Raw genomic sequence first — 20,928 nt, 5'->3', positions numbered from 1 at the left:
TTTGAACAAGCCAAGTTCTCTTATAGAAAAGTCAGAGACTTCGATAAGTCAAAACAACTATAGACATATAAGAGACCTCGATAAGTCATTATACTTATCGAGATGTTGAGTTCTCTATATAACAAACTGGAAATCTCGATATAAAACTTAAAGTACAAAATGCATTCTAGTTAAATATCCAAGATTATCAATCAACAAACAAATCAATCACTGATTTGAAAAGTCTACAAAAAGCAGTTTGAAGAGTACTAAATCAAAGGCCAAGATTAACTGACAAAGTAAAGTCACAGAGATGCGCGATTTGCAAAAATACACTAAGCTAGAAATCGAAAGTTTTAGTTAACTAAAAGCAGGGTTTAGTACATGCTAATGCATGCTGTGTAAAACCAGTGTTTACTATTCTATAAAGTGTGTTTACTGTTCTATAAAATAAACACTGGATGCTTTGTTTTAAAAAGTGACAAATAAATCTAAAAATCTTGTAACTCTCTCAAAAAAAAAGTAGAGTTCTTTATCAACAAAGAATCCATAAATTTGTAGCAAGACATACTTGATTTTAAATATAAAATTAAGTGAGTTTTGAAGATAGTGTGTTCATGTGCATATTTTGTTATTTTTGTTTAAACATATTATCCCTACAAGTTAGACTACTTTGTTCACCACTTCCATAATAGTTCAAAATTGTCAAAAATAATCCAAGACACATTCAACCCCCCTCTATGTTGTATTCATTACCTAACAAGTGGTATCAGGGCAAAATCTGAAAGCAAACAGATTAAAGATTTTGGAAGAATGAATACACAGAAACTTAGTAGTATAAAAATCTCTACCTTTAACAGATCTAACTACACATTATAAAAAAAGAAAATGATGTTATTCATCAGGATGGCCAATCCATTATACATTCAGATCCTCAAGAACGGGCCTTTCACCCCCATAGTAAGAGTTGAGGAATCTACAGATGGAGACATGGTCATTCCAACACAATATGTTCCCAAAGATCCTTCAGAATATACTGAACCTAAAAAAGAAAAAGTCTCCTTGGATAGTGGCTTACAGCTGATCTTAATAGAGTCACTTGACAATGTAATGTACAATAATATTGTCAACTGTGACACGGCCAAACAGATCTTGGAGAAAATAGAGATCCTTTGTGAAGGAACATATGAAGTTAGCTCAGTCCAAATGAAGATTCTGTTTTGTCAGTATGAAAGGTTTATGGCTAAACCAAAAGAAGGAATTACTGAAGTTTTTGAAAGGTTCAACAAATTGATAAATGACTTGCAGCTACATGATAAATATTATGAAGCTGAGGAGGTTAATCTAAAGTTTCTTCTAGCCCTTCCGGACCATCTTGAACAAAAGATATCAGCCATAAGAGAAGGAAGAGATCTAAGTAGAATGACTCTGGATATTCTATATGGAATCTTGAAAACTTATGAACTTGAGATGCTGTAAAGAAAGTCATTGAAAGCACATCATGGATATGTTGTTGATGGTTTCGGTGCTTTGATTATAAATGATAGAGAAGCAAGTGAAGATGAGTAAGACAATCAAGTTCCAGTTATTCAAGCTGTAGAACAAAAGAACAAAGGACCTCAGAAGCAAGTTTTGTTGGAGCTGGAGGAAGATGAATATTACACCCTGGATGAGCTAGATGAATATGATCAATCCATGGCTTTCTTGGTTAGGAAATTTTCCAACATAAGAGTGAAGAAGCCAAGGTTTTTCAAAAACAAGGGACAATCTTCCAACAACAACAATTGTAAACCAAAAGCTCATTACAGTTCAGCTAGCAAAGGTTGCTAAAAAACATGATTTGTGGATACATCAAAGATAAGGTGCTTCAACTGTGATGAGTTGGGTCACTTTATTACTGAATGCAGAAAGCCTAAAAAGGTGAAGAATGATAAAGCTTACCTGGAACCGGAAGCAAAGTATGAAGCTCTCTTGAAGAAACAGTTTGGAAAAGCCTATATTATAGAAGCACAGAGTTTGGATGACACTAACAATTATGATGAGGATGAAGAAGTTTGAAGCTATGCACTAAAGGATTTTGAGCATGGAGAAGCATCCACATCAAAATTAGAGGTACCAACTCTAACCACTATTGATTTAAATGTTAGTCAATATAAGGAGATTGTAGAAAAGATGAGTATAGAGATGTTCCATATACACATTAACATGGTAGCAGCTACTGAGGAAGTGATTAGGCTAACAAAAGCTAATGAGAAGCTTGAGAGTGAGAAGCAAAAGCTGGATCTGTTGTTTGTAGAGCTTGATTCATTCAAGCAAGAAAATGATTATCTGAAAAATAAGCTAAAGTGTGTTTCTGAAATAGAAGTTGTGTTGAGGGAGAACCTGAAAAAGGATGAAGTAAAGTTAAAAACTTTCAGGAATGCATCTAAGTTGGTTGGTCAATACCATGAGAAAAATAAGCCATGTGCTAACATAGATATTGGTCTTGATTATGATGCTTTGAACAACAACAAGAAAGCTGTAAGTGGTAAAGGAAAAGCTACTGAAAATGAAGATGCCCCGGCTATGCTGAGAAAAGTTGTTTCACCTATGTTCAAAGCATGTTAAGTAGATTTCAGTGAAGAAGAGTTGATCATAAAGCAAGAAATTGCTGATGAAGACAATGAAAAGAAAATTGCAGAAACAACTCCAACTTCTAAAGTTGAAAAGAAGCCCATGGTCAATCAAGATTCCAAGACACCAATTAAGGAAGTAAAAACTGAAGATACAAGAAAGAAAAAGAAGAGTAGAAATGGGAAAATTAAGATAAACAAAATCAACAACTTTGCATTTGTTGTAGATGCTCCAAGAAAACAATGTCAAAAATGTGGCTCTGTGAATCATCTAACTCACCTTTGTAAAAAGGTTATTAGCAAGCCAGTAGAAGGAGCATACAAGTACAATGAAGCAAATACAAATGATCCATACTCATTCTATGACAATTTTGACTGCATCCCTTGCAACATGAAAGTGATGAAGAGTTGTCATAAACTTATAGTATACCTCAAAGAAGTGAATGTTATGTCTGTAACAAAAAGGGAGAATGCACAACAGTCCATGAACACTATTTTATCTGAATCCACTCATTCTAATTATGCACATTCTGTAAATAAGAAGAAAGTACTCAACATTGATTGGGTTGATAAACACACTTAATCCTCATTGTGTGCAGGGAAAAAGGAAAAAGTCATATGGATCATAGATAGTGGATGCTCAAGACATATGACAGGTGATATGACCCTGTTATCACAATTTAAGGAGAAGGCTGGCGCATTAGTGAATTTTGGAGATAATAGCAAAGGTTTTAGAATGGAATATGGAAAATTTATTTCTGGAAATGTTGTCATAGAAGATGTAGCTCTGGTAGCTGGTCTTGAAGTGAATTTTCTTAGTGTTAGTCAATTTGCATACAAAGGATTCAAGGTCTCATTTAACAAAGAAGAATGAACTTTTATCAGCAAAAAGACTGGTGAAGTTGCTCTGAAAGGAGTAAGGAAAGGAAACTTATTTGTTGCAGACTTGGACTCAACAAATGAGGATGGAATTTGTTGCTTCTACATCAAGGAATTTGTAGAGCAAAATAAGTTGTGGCATAAGAAACTGTCTCACTTGAATTTCAAGGCAATCAACACTCTAGTAAGAAATGAGTTAGTGAGAGACATGCCTCATCTCGAATTTGCTCATAATGAAGTTTGTGAAGCTTGTCAAAAAGAAAAAATGAAGAAATCAAGTCACAAGAGTAAAACTGTGAATTCTATAAGTGCACCTTTGCAACTTATTCACATGGACTTATTTGGACCAGTTTATGTCCTCAATTTCTAGAAAGAAGTGTGCACTTGTGATGGTCGATGACTACTAAAGATACACATGGGTAGAATTTATGTACTCTAAAGATGAAACTCCTCACATCATAATTGAACACATCAAGAAGATTGAAAAGCAGGCTGAATATCAGGAATGTGTGAAAAGATTGAGCAGTGATAATGGCACAGAATTCATGAATGCAACCTTGACAGAATTCTGCAAAGACAAGGGCACTGTTCAAGAATTCTTAGTAGCTAGGATACCTCAACAAAATGATGTGGTTGAAAAGAAAAATAGAACATTAATGAAAGCTGCTAGAACAATGCTGCAAGATGCCAAGTTGCCAACTAGTTTTTGGGAAGAAGCTGTGAACACTGCATGCTATACTCAAAATAGATATTTAATTAACAAAAATCTTGGAAAATTACCCTACTCAATATTGTCTAAGAGAAAGCCTACTTTAAAGCATCTTCATGTGTTTGGAAGCAAGTGTTATGTTTTGAAGGACAACTCTGAATATATGGGAAAATTTCACTTAAAAGTTTTTGAGACAATTTTTCAAGGAGATTCATTGGAAAGAACTGCCTACAAGTTCTATGTGCTTGAACAAAGGAAAATTATGTAAAGCACATATGTTACTTTTGATGATGACAAGTGCCCAGACATGGAATTCCTTGATGAAAATGAAGTAGAAGCCCTAAAGTTTGAAAATCTCAACATTGATAGTGATTCTGATGATGAAACTGAATACAAATCACAAAATAGATGAAGAGTCAACTGAACAAATGAATAATGAGAATGGAAGCTCATCTCATGTACCTGAATTTTATAGCACAAACTCAGGGGGAGAAAGAGAAGAAGGTTCTGCAAGTCATGAAAATGGTGAAGAAAATACAGAAAACTCAAGTCAACAAACTCACACCAGAAAGTAGGATAAAAGTCACACTAGAGAAGCAATTATTGGTGATCCAACTGTCGGAGTAAGGACTAGAAGTGGAACTGCAAATGAATGTCTAAATATATATTTTCTTTCACAAATTGAGCCAAAGATAAATGAAGAAGCTCTACCTTATCCTGATTCGATATCTGTTATGCAAGAGGAGCTAAATCAGTTTGAAATAAACAAAGTTTGGGAGTTGGTTCTGGCACCAAAGAACAGAAGTGTAATTGAAACAAAGTGGGTGTACAGGAACAAGATGGATGAAAATGGAATTATCACCAGACATAAAGCAAGGTTGGTTGTAAAAGGCTACTCACAGGAGGAAGGAATTGACTATGATGAAACTTTTGCTCTAGTTGTAAGACTTGAAGCAATAATGATTTTTCTTGTATCTGTTGCACATTCAAATTTTAAAGTATAAAAAATGGATATCAAGAGTACTTTCCTTAATGGTGAGTTAGAAGAAGAAGTTTAACTGCAACAACGACCTCCCTTTCAAGATCCATAATTTCCAAACTTTGTATACACGTTGCTGAAGGCTCTCTATGGACTAAAATAAGCACCTGGAGCCTGGTATGACACATTGTCTGATTTTCTACTGAAATATGGATTCACTAGAGGAACAATGGACAAGACTCTATTATGCAAGAAGTATGTGTGCAACATTTGATGGCTGTGAAGAGGATTTTCAGATACTTGAACAGGACTCCTAACTTGGGATTATGGTATCTTAAGAGAATTGGTTTTGAAACTGTTGGATACACAGATGCAGATTTTGTTGGACGCAGGGTGGACAGAAAGAGCACTAGTGGAAGCTGTCAGTTTCTTGGACAAAGACTTGTATCCTGGTATAGAAAGAAACTACAATCTGTGTCAACTTTCATAGCTGAGGTTGAATACATAGGTGCTGGAAGTTGCTATGCTCAAGTGCTTTGGATTAGAAATCAGCTAATGGATTATGGTCTAACGTTACACAAAATCCCAATTATGTTTGACAATATTAGTGCTATATCTATTGTGGCTAATCCAGTTAATCACTCTAGAACAAAGCACTTGATGTAAGGTACCATTTTATTAGAGAACATGCTACAAATGGTATAAGTGAACTCATTTTTGTTCCAACAGAAAAATAATTAGCTGATATTTTCACTAAACCTTTGGATGAAGCACCTTTTACTAGACTTGTAGGTGAAATTGGAATGTAAAATTCTTCATCCTGAGGCAAGAACTCAACTAATATTTTGCAGCTGATTAATTTCTAGTAAATCAAAATTAATTTGATTTATTTGGAAATTAACTATAATATGAATTATAAACGTTTCAGAAATCGCTAAGAGTCAGGAAAATGGCATATTGATATGTATTTATTCTTTAAATATGACTTCTCGATAAGCAAATCCCAAACGTCCATTTTTAGTTCTCGATAAGTCATTTACCTTTTATTATAAATACCCAGACTTCTCGACATACACATCTTTACGCCTTCGAGAACTCTAAGTGACCTAGAATTTTCAAATCCAAACCGATTTCTCTCCTGTTTCGAACTCTTTTTCTTCAAATTTTCTTACCCACTAAACCTCATACTCTTCTCAATGGCATCAAACACTATTGTACCCTTTATCCGAAAAGAAACCAATTTTCTTGCATTTCTGGATGCAAATCAAGCTCTTGAAGCTTTCAAAAGCTTTGTGAAGTTTCTGTCTGAAATACATTTTCTGGGGGCTCTTACTGCTAATCCTGTACTCTAGTTGGATGCGTTAAGGGATTTATGGACTACAGCAGTGACAAGAACAGTGGTGCATGAGAATCAGGCTGCAAAAATATTGATAAATTGTACAATCAAGGGCCAACAGGTGGAGATCTCTGAGAATGATTTCAACATGGCTTTGGGCATACCTACTTACTAGCTGGTGGATGTTCCAACTCTGGACGAGCTTTAGGAATTCATGGACTTAATCAATTATTCTGAAAAGATTAATCTGGCAAGCATGAATAAAAAGAACCTGAGGGAATGACTTTTCTTTTTAATTCCATAATAAGGGCTTTCACCTGCAGAAATTCAGGGTTTGACAAAATTTCAAGTGTTTTTCAGAAGCTGGTCTACTTAATGGCTCACAACAAATAGATCAATGTAGGACACTACATCTTGGAGGAATTAAGCATTAGGCTAACAATGCCATTAGCATCAAGAGGTAAGGAAATATTTCTTTCTAGATTCAATATGCCTTCTTTAAATTATAAAGTAAATGACATACATATGATAGATGGTGTAGATAGATCATTAATAGGCAATTGTAAGCAAGTGTATAAAATTATATTTGGATCACTATCTATAAAGAACAAGGTGCAGGTGGGTCTTAAATTAAATCATTTATGTTGGGGAAATTTAGAACTTATCCCTATCATATGCCTGACATGAGGTCTAATGTAAGTCAACCTAATGCAGTAATGGTTCCTAAACCTGTGGAAGTACAAACACAAAAACACCAACAGGGACCTTCCAATACTGAGACCCTTTCTTCTATACCAGTAGCTGCTAGGAAGCTAATCATTTCATCCTCTCAAAAGGGTGAAGTGAGTAAAAAGAAGAGAAAGCAGGCACATCTACCAATTATCAATGAGAGTGATGAGGATTGTTAGTGTTTGTGCCCTAGAGAGAACACAATGATATTTTAGTTTAAGATATTTGGATTATTAATGTTTACGTACTATCGATTATTCCCTTTATAATTTATTAATTCTTAATTTACTGTTATATAAATATTAGATTAATAAATGTTTATGGAATATGATATGCAGTTCTATATCTCTAAGTATGTGAGTTAGAAATGAGATTATGAGAATAGTATCAATATTCCCAAAGGTCCCTAGTCGAGTATTATTATTAGGGGACAATAATAATGCATTAAGACAGGTGTGTTTGTTGATTGATGATCACATCTCATTGATCATAGGTATAGTGATACTAAAGTAAAAAATACAGGCATATGTAAATGTACATAGTGCTGGAAAAACCCAATGTGAGATTCCACATGTGTGTTGTGTCATAAGTAATTATCACAGTGATAATGATGTAATGGTACCTAGACCCGAAGTCATTATATTTCTATATGAAAATTAATATACATTGATTCCATTAACAATTATCCTTGAGCGGGTATTGATAAAAGTGGACATTGGGTATATTACGAATCATATGAGAAATATGAATGATCTAGATTGGATTTAACCCTCTTATTTTAGGAATGATATTATTGGCTCTTGTATGAGCTAGACTATGAAATGCGTGGCCACGCTCAAATGTTGATTTGATATGATAGTCTACTATCTGATCAAGGAAACTTGGATTAAACTATGATGAGGATGACACATTACATGACTCTAGTTTAATCTATAATATTTGGTTAAAGGGATTATATTACATTGTACATTATTCACAAAAGGTTTAATCGATCACCGATTCAATTATTATTTTGGGTGCAAGACTTTTACTAAAATACTAGCCACCAAGAGAGAAGATGGAGAGAGCAAGAAAAAACGAGTTTGTGCTAGTACACATCTAATCCTCGAGTTCAAGCATTCGTGTGTGTTAGGTAATGAATTACACACACGGGGGTGAATGTGTTTTTATGCTTTTCTTGAACTATTTTGCTTGTGAACAAAGTAAATCAATTTTTATAGTGAAATGTGTTCATGCAGAAATTAAACATGCAGTAATGAAGAACACAGATCTTTCAAAATTCACTTAATTTTATATTAAAAATTAAGAATGTTTTGCTACAAAATTTCTAGGCTCTTTGTTAATAAAGAGCTTAGCTACTTTCTTGAGAGAATACAAGAGTTCTTGATTTAAATTGTTACGTCCAACAAAGGACCAAAGTTAACTTTATAATTTAATTTACTGCTGGTTTATACAATGTATAATAAGTCATGTTATTAACTTTAGTAAACTATCACTTGTCATTACCATTTAAGGAAAAAATATATCTTCCATTTCTGGCTTACCATATCCTTGCATATTGTGTTAATTTTTATCCTCCTTGGTCAGTTAATCTTCACCATTGATCTTACACACTCTTCAAGCTACTTTTTGTAGACTTGTCAATATAGCTGGTTGGATTGTTTGTTGATTTTTAATCTTGGATATTGAACTGGTCTACAAATTCTACTTTGAGATTTTACCTCGAGATCTCCAGTTTAGTCTTTAGAGAACTTGACATTTCGATAAGTATAATGGCTTATCGAGATCTCTAATACTCCATTGTGAATTTGACTTTAAGAGGTCTCTAAGTTCTCTTTAAGAAAATTTGGCTTGTTGAGAACTCTAGTCTTTATATCTTCACTTTAACTTATTGATATCTTTGAGTTCTCCAGTGGCTTATTGACTTATCGATAACTTAGAGTTTTCTAATCAAATTGGACTTCTCGATAAATCATAGTTCTCTAGTGAATTTTGGCTTATCGATATCTCTGAGTTCTCTAGTGGAATTTAACTTATTGATAACTCATAGTTCTCTAATGAATGTTGACTTGTCGATGACTTTGAGTTCTCTAGTGAAGAAATGACTTATCGATATCTCCAATCTTCATGTCTTCAATTTAGCTTGTCGATATCTCTGAGTTCTCTAATAGCTTTCCTGACTTCTCGATAAGTCATTTGGAGTTCTCGAATGACTCCTCTATAACACCAAATTTGTGACTTGTAGAGATCTTGACTTAGAACATTTTTCCCAAAACAGATTTATTCAACTCCAAGCTTCTTCATAATTCTTCTGAAGCACGATATTCTTGATCTTCTTCCAAATGAAATTCTTAGGCTTGATACTATTCAAAGGAAAAAGACTCAAGTCTGCTCTTTGACATTTTTACAGACTTTAATGTTACAAATACAAAATGTAAACTAAGATTACAATACAACTCACTTAAGGTTGTCAATTTTACTTAGTCTTGTTAAGGTAAATGCATGTCTAGCACAACAATCTCCCCTAATTTGTGAGAAACCAATTACTTCACACAAATTCATGCATATTAACAAGATTAACCCCAAGTTAAAAAATGGAAAATGAAATTAATACATAAAGCTTGATATAATTAAAACTTTTATACATTAGGAGATTTACAAAATTTAATGGTTGCAAGTATCAGGTAAAAACAGTTTTTGTATCTGCTTCTTCTCTAAGAAGATCCTTTAAGTGATCAAGAATTTCAAGTTCTTCTATAATATGTGTTCCACTTAGAGCTTCTACAAGTTTCCTTCTTGCTTCCTTTGGAGAACCACTTTCTAGTAATTCAATCATAAATCTAGAGAATCCACCAGCTTTAATGTTCAGAAATTTTCCATCCTTTGAGATTCTGCTCATTCCTTTAGCCGTGAGGTCTTCAAATCTTTTTATAAACATCTCAATTTTTTCATTATACTTCCTCACCCTTTCTTCAGATTCATCCTCATTTCTTTTTCTTATTTCCTCCCTTGTAATCAACCATTCAGCTAGAACTGATCTACATACCTTTGTAGCAGTGTCCTTGTCCTTTAACAAACTTATCATCCTTTTAATTTCTGTGTGAGAAAGAGAATCCAGTAAATCACATCCAAGGAAGGTGAAGGACCCATCTTCATAGTACACTACACCATATATGGGCTATTGCAACCTCAAATAAGTGTAGTAAAAGATACCAAATATGCTACAATAGAGGTTTTTGCAACATTTTTACTCAAATTCGGCGTTGCATTTACTGCCATTGCAATAGAAACCTATAGCAACATTTTTTGGACTTATTGCAACATTTTTGCCAGTTTTAGCAATATATTGATGGTGTTGCAATAAAATACTGCAACACTTTCCTGTAACATTTTGGAGTCTAATGTGTTATAAATGTCAATTTATTGCAACATTTTTATGTAACACTTTTTCCCTATTGGCATAATTTATCATTTCTAGCAATATTTTACTGCAACACTTGTGTTCATATTGTAATGCTTTTTAATAGTTTTAGCAACATTAATTTGCAACACTTTTTATTACTCTAAGTTGCAATATACTGTTTGAAATGTCAAAAACCATCCCAAAAATTACATAAACCTGATTTCACATTTCTTGCAAATCTAAAAAAGTACAAGTCAATAAAGCCCAAACAAATTTGGCTTATACCAGAAGATCATCTTGCATCTAGCAAGTAATAAATCTAACATCGAAATACATAATCGACGTACACATCATTAATCTAGATAAAGCTAATTAGTCTTTCATATCAAAGTAGCAACATACGAAAAGCACACATATTTTAAATAAAAGTACCGAACTATATCAAGCATAATCAATTTCATTAAAATCTTCCTCATCGCTTTCAGCCTCATGATCATCATTCTCTTCTCCATTGGGGTCCTCAATTTGCACTACACCATATGTGGGCTATTGCAATTCCAAAAAAGTATAGTATAAGACCCCAAATGTCGCTATCTTTTTATCTGGTGCAACAGTCTCTCTCTTCTACAATATTACACAACATAAGATGCATAATTTTTCTTAATTAATTAGACTTGAAGATGTTCTGCTCACTGCCATATTCATCTCCATCTGTATAAATGGCAGTAAGGAACTGGTCGGGCACAATATTTCTCCTGCACATAAATGTAAACCATTAACACATTGTTTACCACGCTATTGCATTTTAAAATGGGAGATAATATTATATGTACCCTTAACAGAACAACCCGTGCTCTTTCTGTGCTCTTTGTAACATTGATGAAGTACGATTTAAAAGAGATAAATGGTGTCGGTGATATTATCTAAAAGTTTATTAAGAAACACTAGAAATCTTAGGATGAAACATGGACTTCCACACTCTTTAGAGCATAATTAGATATCATAAACTATAAATTATTATTATTATTATTTTAAGATGCAATCATGCAATGCATTTATTACCACATATATTGATGATTTGCAAGTTTCTGATTTCTGTTTGTAAGCGAAATGGGACTATCTCACTTCATCCTAGTGCAAGACTTACTAAGCGCTCAATTAGTTTTTTATTTTTATTTTTTTACAGTTTGTATAATAACTTGCATTGCTCTTTTTATAAAAATGCTATGTAAATAATGTATCATAAGTCCAAATTTGTAGTAATATATATACCTCAAACCGTGCATATAATTATAAACTCTGAGTTATCGTTGAAGTAACCTGAAATAAAAATTAAAAGCTAGCTCTGCCACTGCATCCAAATTGAAACCTTGCTTAGTTGCCTCAAGCCCTACTAGAACATATTTTCATCCAAATGTCAAGGTCAGTCCAAGTTTCGCAACATACAGAAATAGATTAGCTGTGAAACGGTTTGTCACTAATACTTGCATAATCTAAATAAGCGTTTATTTGTTATGATGTTGTATCAGTATCGGACAGAATTTGATACAAAACTGAGTCCTCGCATATAACTTAAACTTGTAGTTTTTGATTTTTCATGGAGATCAGTGCTGTGATTATATCAAATCGGCAGTACGCCTACTGCTTGCAACTATTATGAAAATTTCCCAGAGATTCATCATTTTTCGCTTGTATTAACAAAATAAATAACAAACGTTCAAGTTTATTTCCAGACATACTAGAATCACAAAATTCGAAAACACAGATAAAACTATTTAAGGAAAAGGAAATATAAAACATAAGCAAATAATCAGCCTTGAAGTATAAAAGATCAATAAACAAAACAGATTTTTGAATAATGAACAGAAAAGAGATTTTAATGTGCACATACGCGTACGATATATCCAACATTGAAATATGAGAAAAAAAGAGGAACACCTCTATTGCAATTGCAGTTGACGTGACAATGCATACATCTTTAACCCAGTTTTGCCGCAATACCTGCAGATTGATTAGAATCATCTACCCATTATTAAGAGATGGAAACTTGCTGATGGAGATGAAGAGATTTATGATTTCATATAAATAGCATCCAAATAAGATGGTATCGTATCTGCTCCAAAAAAAACTCAATTTGACTTGTACAGTTCGAATGACAACAGTTAGACTAAATGGCTGATGTAGAAACCAATTAACTTGATGTAAAATACTATAAAAGTGAAGCTTATTCAAAGTATTACATCGTAAAAAGCTTATATTCTTAATTTTAAGAGGTTATATACTGAAAGGAGAGTCATAAGGATTGAATCTCCGATATACTTGTCTAAACAGGGACGGCAATGGTAAAGATTTTATTAGTGAATCAGCTAGAACAAGTAAGAAAGTGTTCAACAAATTGACACAAAAGTGGAAGTTTTTCGGGCTACTGATTATGGACATACTTTCAAAGGAAACCGTGGAAGTTGCGTTGCTTTAGGCTTCACTCCTGTCCTCCCAGAGAGTACGTAAAAGCTTGGAAATCTGGTACCAAAGTAATGGGGGGGATGGTCCCAGAAGAGATAACTTAACATGGAACAAATTATAAAAAAAATGTCCATTTTGCAAGTAAAGCAACAACACATCAAACTTTGGAATTTGATGTCAATTTTATTGGAGCTGGGTACTACTTACTGAGAAAGTTGACATTTTATAAATACGTCCATTGTATCAGACTGTAAATTAATATAAGAACTCAGAAGTGCAACATGTGTTGAAAAGATATATTAAACATTAGGATTAGATGCATATGTCAATGTGCTATGTTTTATATACCTACATAAAGAATGTACATTTTAATAACACCAGAGTACAAACCTGTCAAAAAATGAATAACCAAGAACTTCTGATAAAATCTGGCCAACTGTTGTTTTTCCTGAACCCATCATCCCTCTATGTAAGATAGCAGCTAAATTATAGATAGTTTTTGGTACTTGTATTGTAATTACTTGTGCTGAAAACACTAAAAGGGTGACTAAACACAAGATAAATGCACCTTCCGTCTAAATATTTTTCGACCTCTTCTGACTTGTTCTGCAAAGTACTAACAATAATATTAGATAGAATGACAAATGAAGTTATCAGCTACTAGAGGTTGTGCAGCACATATTAGTTATTTCCATACAAATTACAATGATACAAGGGATCTACACAAGAAAGTGTTAAATCATACATTTATAATCAAAGCTGTGAAACCAAATTTGTAGTAATACATTTATAATCAAAAATTTAAAACTGCAAAAATACATATACCTCAAATCGTACTTATACATACATGCTAATACTTTAATGAAACATAATTGAAAATTACCGCAAATCAAAGTTTTTAGTTTTGTGGGTTTTGGGGTCTTATAATCGAGGCTCTGACAGGGGTGAGCCAGAAAGGAGGCGGAGGGTCAGCATTTGGTTAAATTTTAACACAAAAATTCATTAAATTTGACAAATACGTTGAAAGATATTCATATGATGCATACATATATATGTATAATTCAGTATATTTAGAAAAGAATGAGTATTTTACCTCTAATTGAATCTTTATTTGGATTGTTACTCAAATCACCACTATAAGAAATTTACAATCAGACAACACTTGACAGACAATGGTTAAAAAAAAACCGTCGTCCTAAAAAATCATATAACGGTGAATTGAATTTGCAAAAAAAACAGTTGTGTGAGCTCCAGAATAGACAACGGATATCCATCTTTTTTAAACTGTTGTACAAGTTGTATCCTCTCATCGAGTCAGGCAACGGTTTTTTAAATATAGTGTTGTTGTAGATCTTTAACACAACGATTACAAACCGTTGTTACTGTGTTAACGTATAGGGTTAGAAGACAACAGTTTTAACATTACATTGTGTAATTCAGACAACGGTTTTTTAGAAAGGTTGTCCTCTAAACCATCAAACAACGGAATGAAAACAGTTGTCTGAGGAATTTCAATGGGTACCACGTATTGAGGTGGCAACACGTGATAGGTGGTAAATCATTCACAAGGATTGCTGAGGTGGCGAAATGAGAGCCCTTCATTGAAATGAGATTTGATATCGGCCGTTAGATCGAAAAATAGCTAATATTCTTATACAACGGTTTTATGTTAAAACAAAAGTGTTGTCTTAGTTAGTCTCATACAAGCTTTTAGGTATTACGTTGTGTAATTCACACAACAGTTTTTAGAAGGGTTGTCTTAAAAACCTTCATACAACGGAATAAAACAGTGGTCTGAAATAGTTATTTTATAATTTAAATGGGCACCACCTGATGAGGTGGCAGCGCATGATAGGTTGTAAACATATTACTCGGATTGCTGAAGTGTCACAATGACAGCCCTTGATTGAAATGAGATTAGATATTAGCCGTTAGATTGAAAAAAGCTGATATACTTACACAACGGTTTTATAATAAAAAAAAGCGTTGTCTTAGTTTGTCTTTACACAATGGTGTTTCAAGGAAACCATTGTAAAAGTATTACTGTATAAAATGAGATTCCCGATAACAAAGTTCAATTTTAAATGATTTTTTCGATGATCCAACCGTACGGATGTTAAGATATATCAATTTTAGTCATATGAAAAAATTATTAAAAATTTTAAAATTCATCTTGCATGTCAGGATTAGAAAAATCTGGTAAAAGTACCCATCCCGACAACGAGACTCGTTCCCGATTTACATGATTAATTTTTTAAAATGATTTTTCGACGATCCAACCGTACGGATGTTAAGATATATCGATTTTAGTCATAAGAAAAAATTATTAAAAAATTTGAAATTCATTTTGCATGTCAGGATTAGAAAAATCTGGTAAAACTACCCCTCCCGACAACGAGACTCGTTCCCGATTTACAGTATTAATTTTTTAAAATGATTTTTCGACGATCCAACCGTACGGATGTTAAGATATATCCATTTTAGTCATAAGAAAAAATTATTAAAAAATTTAAAATTCATTTTGCATGTCAGGATTAGAAAAATCTAGTAAAAGTACCCCTCCCGACAACGAGACTCGTTCCCGATTTACAAGATTAATTTTTTAAAATGATTTTTCGACGATCCAACCGTACGGATGTTAAGATATATCGATTTTAGTCATAAGAACAACTTATTAAAAAATTTGAAATTCATTTTGCATGTCAGGATTAGAAAAATCTGGTAAAAGTACCCCTCCCGACAACGAGACTCGTTCCCGATTTACAGGATTAATTTTTTAAAATGATTTTTTGATGATCCAACCCTACGGATGTTAAGATATATCAATTTTAGTCAGAAGAAAAAATTATTAAAAAAATTGAAATTCATTTTGCATGTCAGGATTAGGAAAATCTGGTAAAAGTAACCCTCCCGACAACGAGACTCGTTCCCGATTTACATGATTAATTTTTTAAAATGATTTTTCGACGATCCAACCGTACGGATGTTAAGATATATCGATTTTAGTCATAAGAACAACTTATTAAAAAATTTAAAATTCATTTTGCATGTCAGGATTAGAAAAATCTGGTAAAAGTACCCCTCCCGATAACGAGACTCGTTCCCGATTTACAGGATTAATTTTTTAAAATGATTTTTTGACAATCCAACCGTACGGATGTTAAGATATATCGATTTTAGTCATAAGAAAAAATTATTAGAAAATTTGAAATTCATTTTGTATGTCAGGATTAGAAAAATCTGGTAAAAGTACCCCTCCCGACAACGAGACTCGTTCCCGATTTACAGGATTAATTTTTTAAAATGATTTTTCGACGATCCAACCGTACGGATGTTAAGATATATCGATTTTAGTCATAAGAAAAAATTATAAAAAAATTTGAAATTCATTTTGCATGTCAGGATTAGAAAAATCTGGTAAAAGTACCCCTCCCGACAACGAGACTCGTTCCCGATTTACAGCATTAATTTTTTAAAATGATTTTTTGACGATCCAACCGTTCGGATGTTAAGATATATAAATTTTAGTCATAAGAAAAAATTATTAGAAAATTTGAAATTCATTTTGTATGTCAGGATTAGAAAAATCTGGTAAAAGTACCCCTCCCGACAACGAGACTCGTTCCCGAGTTACAGGATTAATTTTTTAAAATGATTTTTCGACGATCCAACCGTACGGATGTTAAGATATATCGATTTTAGTCATAAGAAAAAATTATAAAAAAAATTGAAATTCATTTTGCATGTTAGGATTAGAAAAATCTTGTAAAAGTACCCCTCCCGACAACGAGACTCGTTCCCGATTTACAAGATTAATTTTTAAAATGATTTTTTCGACGATCCAACCGTACGGATGTTAAGATATATCAATTTTAGTCATATGAAAAAATTATCAAAAAATTTGAAATTCATCTTGCATGTCAGGATTAGAAAAATCCGCTAAAAGTACCCCTCCTAACAACGAGACTCGTTCTCGATTTACAAGATTAATTTTTAAAATGATTTTTTCGATGATCCAACCGTACGGATGTTAATATATATCAATTTTAGTCATATGAAAAAATTATTAAAAAATTTAAAATTCATCTTGCACGTCAAGATTAGAAAAATCCCGTAAAAGTACTCCTCCGAACAACGAGACTCGCTCCCGATTTACTAGATTAATTTTTAAAATGATTTTTTCGACGATCCGGCCGTACGGATGTTAAGATATATCAATTTTAGTCATATGAAAAAATTATTGAGATATTTTCCTATCAACATAGTAATTTTTTAAAATGATATTTTCGAAGATCCAATTGTATTGTGATATATCGATTGTAATCATATAAAAAATTATTCAAAAAATTTTAAATTTATCTTGTATGATTTTATAATGAAAATCAAATAGAAGTGCAATTCCAAAAATTAAGACTCTTTCTTGATTAAATAATTAATTTCTTAAAAAATATTTTTAGGATCATCTTGCACAATGTTAATATATATTAACTTTAGTTATGTAGAAAAATAATTTAAAATTTTCAAATTTGTTTCAAATGATTTTATATAAAAAATTATGTGAAATTATTTAAAATAAAAATTATTCTATTAATATAGAGTAAAAAAATAGGTATTTAATTATAATATATAATTAAGAAAAATAATTTATGATTTTTTCATTTTTCACAAAATTTTTTATTTCCCCCCTTTAATTTTTATTTCCCTCTCCCTTCTAATTTTCATTTCCCCCCTTACCTCTCCCCTTCCCCTTTGTTAGATCTGATCGGTTCTCTCTCTCCCTACTCTTCCATCTCTCTCCCACGACTCTTCTCTCTCCTCTCTCCACCTTCTACCTGGTTTTGCTTAAAATCACATGAATTAAGTGTGTATTATGATGGGTTTAGGTTTTTGAGTTTTCAAACCCTAACCATCTCACTCACCCAATCTTGTTTCTCTTTTACAAAATTGCCTATGAATTCAGCTCAACTATTAAGATTCAGTTCAAGGTTAGGTTCTATATTTGTTGTGCTTAATTTACTCCATGGGTTTCGTCTTTTGAGGCCTTGGAGAAGAAAGAGACTGAGATTTTCCCTGTCCGAGATGGTACAAGTAATATTCTCAAGCACAATGAGATTCTGGTTCCAATTAGAGGATCCCAACAACTAGATGAAATTCTAAAGGAGTTGAAACAAAAAATCGGCAAATTAAAGTAAGCTAGATGTTGATTAAGCTCAATTTCTTTTGATATATGGTTACATTTTCTTTTCATCTACTGCTGTATGTTTTTGCTTTTGAAATGCTAGTGTTTTATGCTAGTGCCTTTATCCCCAAGCCCTTAATGCTGCTCTTAATCCCCAAGCCATGGCTTCTCTCCAACAAGCACAGGTCCTCTTTCCATCTCTCTCTCTCTCACTCTCTCCCTCTCCACCCTCTCTACTCTCTCCCTACCCCTCTCCACCCCTCACGTATGTTGTGACTGTAGCTGTTTACACGCCCCCTGTTTACACGCCCCCTGATTGACTGTGGAACTGATAGAACGATTAATGGACTTTTGTTGTTTGAAGGTATTGAAGGCATGTTATGATGCTTGTCATTCAACTTCAACAGCTAAACTTCTGATACCACAAGGAGAGTGGCTGACTGCTGAGCTTGATTCCTGCTCCTTCCGCTGCAATCGTTTTAATTAGAGTTTGAAGGAATACAATTAAATCAGTAGATTGTTCTTGATAATATTGGGGGAATGTTGTTGTTGTTTATCAGGTAGTAATATGTACTATTAAGATTATGTTTACTAGTGTATATCATGATATTTTTAGACATTCTTTTATTCATTTTAAGTATATTTTAGTTTGAAAATATATTTGAAGAAATTTATGATTAAGTAGTAATTGTTTAATTACTATATTTAATTTGATTACTATAATTTAATTTTAAGTAGCATATGAAGTAATATGAAGTATGAGTAGTTTTTTTTCTTTTATTAAAAAGTATGTGATTGTGGGTTTTTTAATTATATGTAGATTTACCGAGTGTCAAAAATTAAGTTCACGTGTCATTCTTGTCATTAGCACTGCTTATGTCTTGTACAGGGCATCTTTATTCCACTCATGAATGAAAGATGTGAACATTAGTATTCTACCTCATGGCTACTCTTGTTGTTGTACATTGTTGCTGTAAGTTTTCGTGGACTTAAAGGACCTGAAATTCCAGGGGCACGGCGTGAAGGTTTGGCTGCAAACCACCCTGTTGTTTTGGTACCTGGCCTGAGTAATGTGTATCATGTTCAAATATAACCTAACAGGCTAACAAACTAAGGACCCAAACATAATAAATCAAACTATCAAAGCCCGAAATAGCCATGCTAAGATAAAATCCAGTTTATAGCCAAACCAATCTAATATGTGTCAATATATATAACAAAATAACAGGGATGATCCCCTTAAATTCTCATGTGATGTTTTTTTTAGTTCACGGTTTCTGTTCCTGATGCATGTATACATTTACTCTCTCGTCAATTGCTTTGAAAGAATAGAATTAAAAGTTTGATTGTTTAAATTAGTCATTGTTCATGTAAGGTGAATATAAGCTTTATATTTTGTATAGCCCATACATAAACTAACACAAATGTTTTTTTTCTGATGAATGTTTAGGCAAGGCAATCACTTATCATCAGAGTACTTTTTCCTATGCTTGCTCATCCCCGTCATCCTGTAAGTTCTTATTCTCTACTTTATCTTCATGTATAAACATATACAGATTAATGTTTGAATCATTTCTTGAAGAAACTAATATTTTAACTTCTACTAAAATCTAGCCAATATTGGAGAAACTAATTAAGGTCAGAAATAACTTGTAAGATATCGTCAAAACAGAAAAACAATCGCTAATAAATTAATAATGGTGATTTAAGATGTTAGGCTGCTTATTAATGGCTGTAATTTCCGCCAGAACCTTAAGATTAATTTAAAAATGTGATTTTGTTAATGTTATATATGTATCAGCTCTGGAGAAGAGACATCGAGTCCCCTCTGCCTAGAATCGGTTTAATAAGTGAGTATCGATCAGACCAACATTGTCAGTATAAATGCATACATAAATATATATCTGTGATGATATATGTGGGTGTGAATATGCAGGGATGAAATTCAACGAATCAAAGCAGCAAATCCAGATATCAGCCACAGAGAAGCATTTAGTGCTGCGGCTAAATGTATGTATCCCCTTGTTATAAATGAACATCAGGGTTCGGACTTCTTGATACAATGATTAGGCTAATATGAAAAAAGAAATATCTCTTTTTTACCAATTTCACTTCATCAGTGGGCACATTTTCCACCCATCCATTTTGGTCTCATGACTGCTGATCAAACTACTGCCAAGAAGATCTTGAGTTTTAGGTTGTGTTGAAAATTGCAACCTTTATATTATTATTTTTAGCTTGGAGAGCAATGTCGGTTTAGAATAGTGATAATATTTACTGTTTGACCAATACTGCAACTTTCTGATGATGGTTGATTGAAATTTAAGTTTAAGAACAGTCTTAATTCTTTATGATTGAGATTCTGTTTCAGGAATTTGAGCCACCTGTACCTGTTCATCCTGAGGTAGACCCAAAAACACTAGCTTAAGTTATTCTGGGGGGAGGTGCTGGAACTTGTCTGTTTCCACGGACTAGCAGAAGAGCTAAACTAGCTGTAAGTGATTATTTCATGTGTGTTTGTGAAATAGTTTTTCCTGTGGTTGCTTATTATACATTGAGTTTCTTTTAGGAAGTATGTATTATTTGAAATGCAGAAATTGTTTCACATGGAAGTAATTATGAAGATTATATGTAATGTTTGGTGAGGTAGCAGAGAGTTA

The 20,928-nt window shown here is 32.9% G+C and overlaps 1 long non-coding RNA gene across 3 annotated transcripts; it reads left to right on the top strand.

Annotated features, from left to right (window-relative positions):
- The first annotated feature begins 18,741 nt into the window (after positions 1 to 18,741).
- Positions 18,742 to 20,686, top strand: LOC141721531 (uncharacterized). 3 transcript variants are annotated; one of them, XR_012574781.1, is made up of 5 exons: positions 18,742 to 18,828; positions 19,719 to 19,778; positions 20,070 to 20,118; positions 20,205 to 20,278; positions 20,640 to 20,686. It is a non-coding gene; the product is annotated as an uncharacterized LOC141721531 (long non-coding RNA). The 3 variants fall into 3 exon arrangements; XR_012574780.1 differs by lacking the exon at positions 18,742 to 18,828 and adding an exon at positions 19,228 to 19,293; XR_012574779.1 differs by lacking the exons at positions 18,742 to 18,828; positions 19,719 to 19,778 and having other exon boundaries at positions 20,032 to 20,118.
- The last annotated feature ends 242 nt before the right edge of the window (positions 20,687 to 20,928 follow it).

Source organism: Apium graveolens, chromosome 1 (assembly GCF_009905375.1).
Source record: "Apium graveolens cultivar Ventura chromosome 1, ASM990537v1, whole genome shotgun sequence".
NCBI classification, from domain to species: Eukaryota; Viridiplantae; Streptophyta; class Magnoliopsida; order Apiales; family Apiaceae; genus Apium; species Apium graveolens.
The sequence above is the reverse complement of the archived record's forward strand: the minus strand, read 5'-3'. Positions and strand labels throughout refer to the sequence as shown.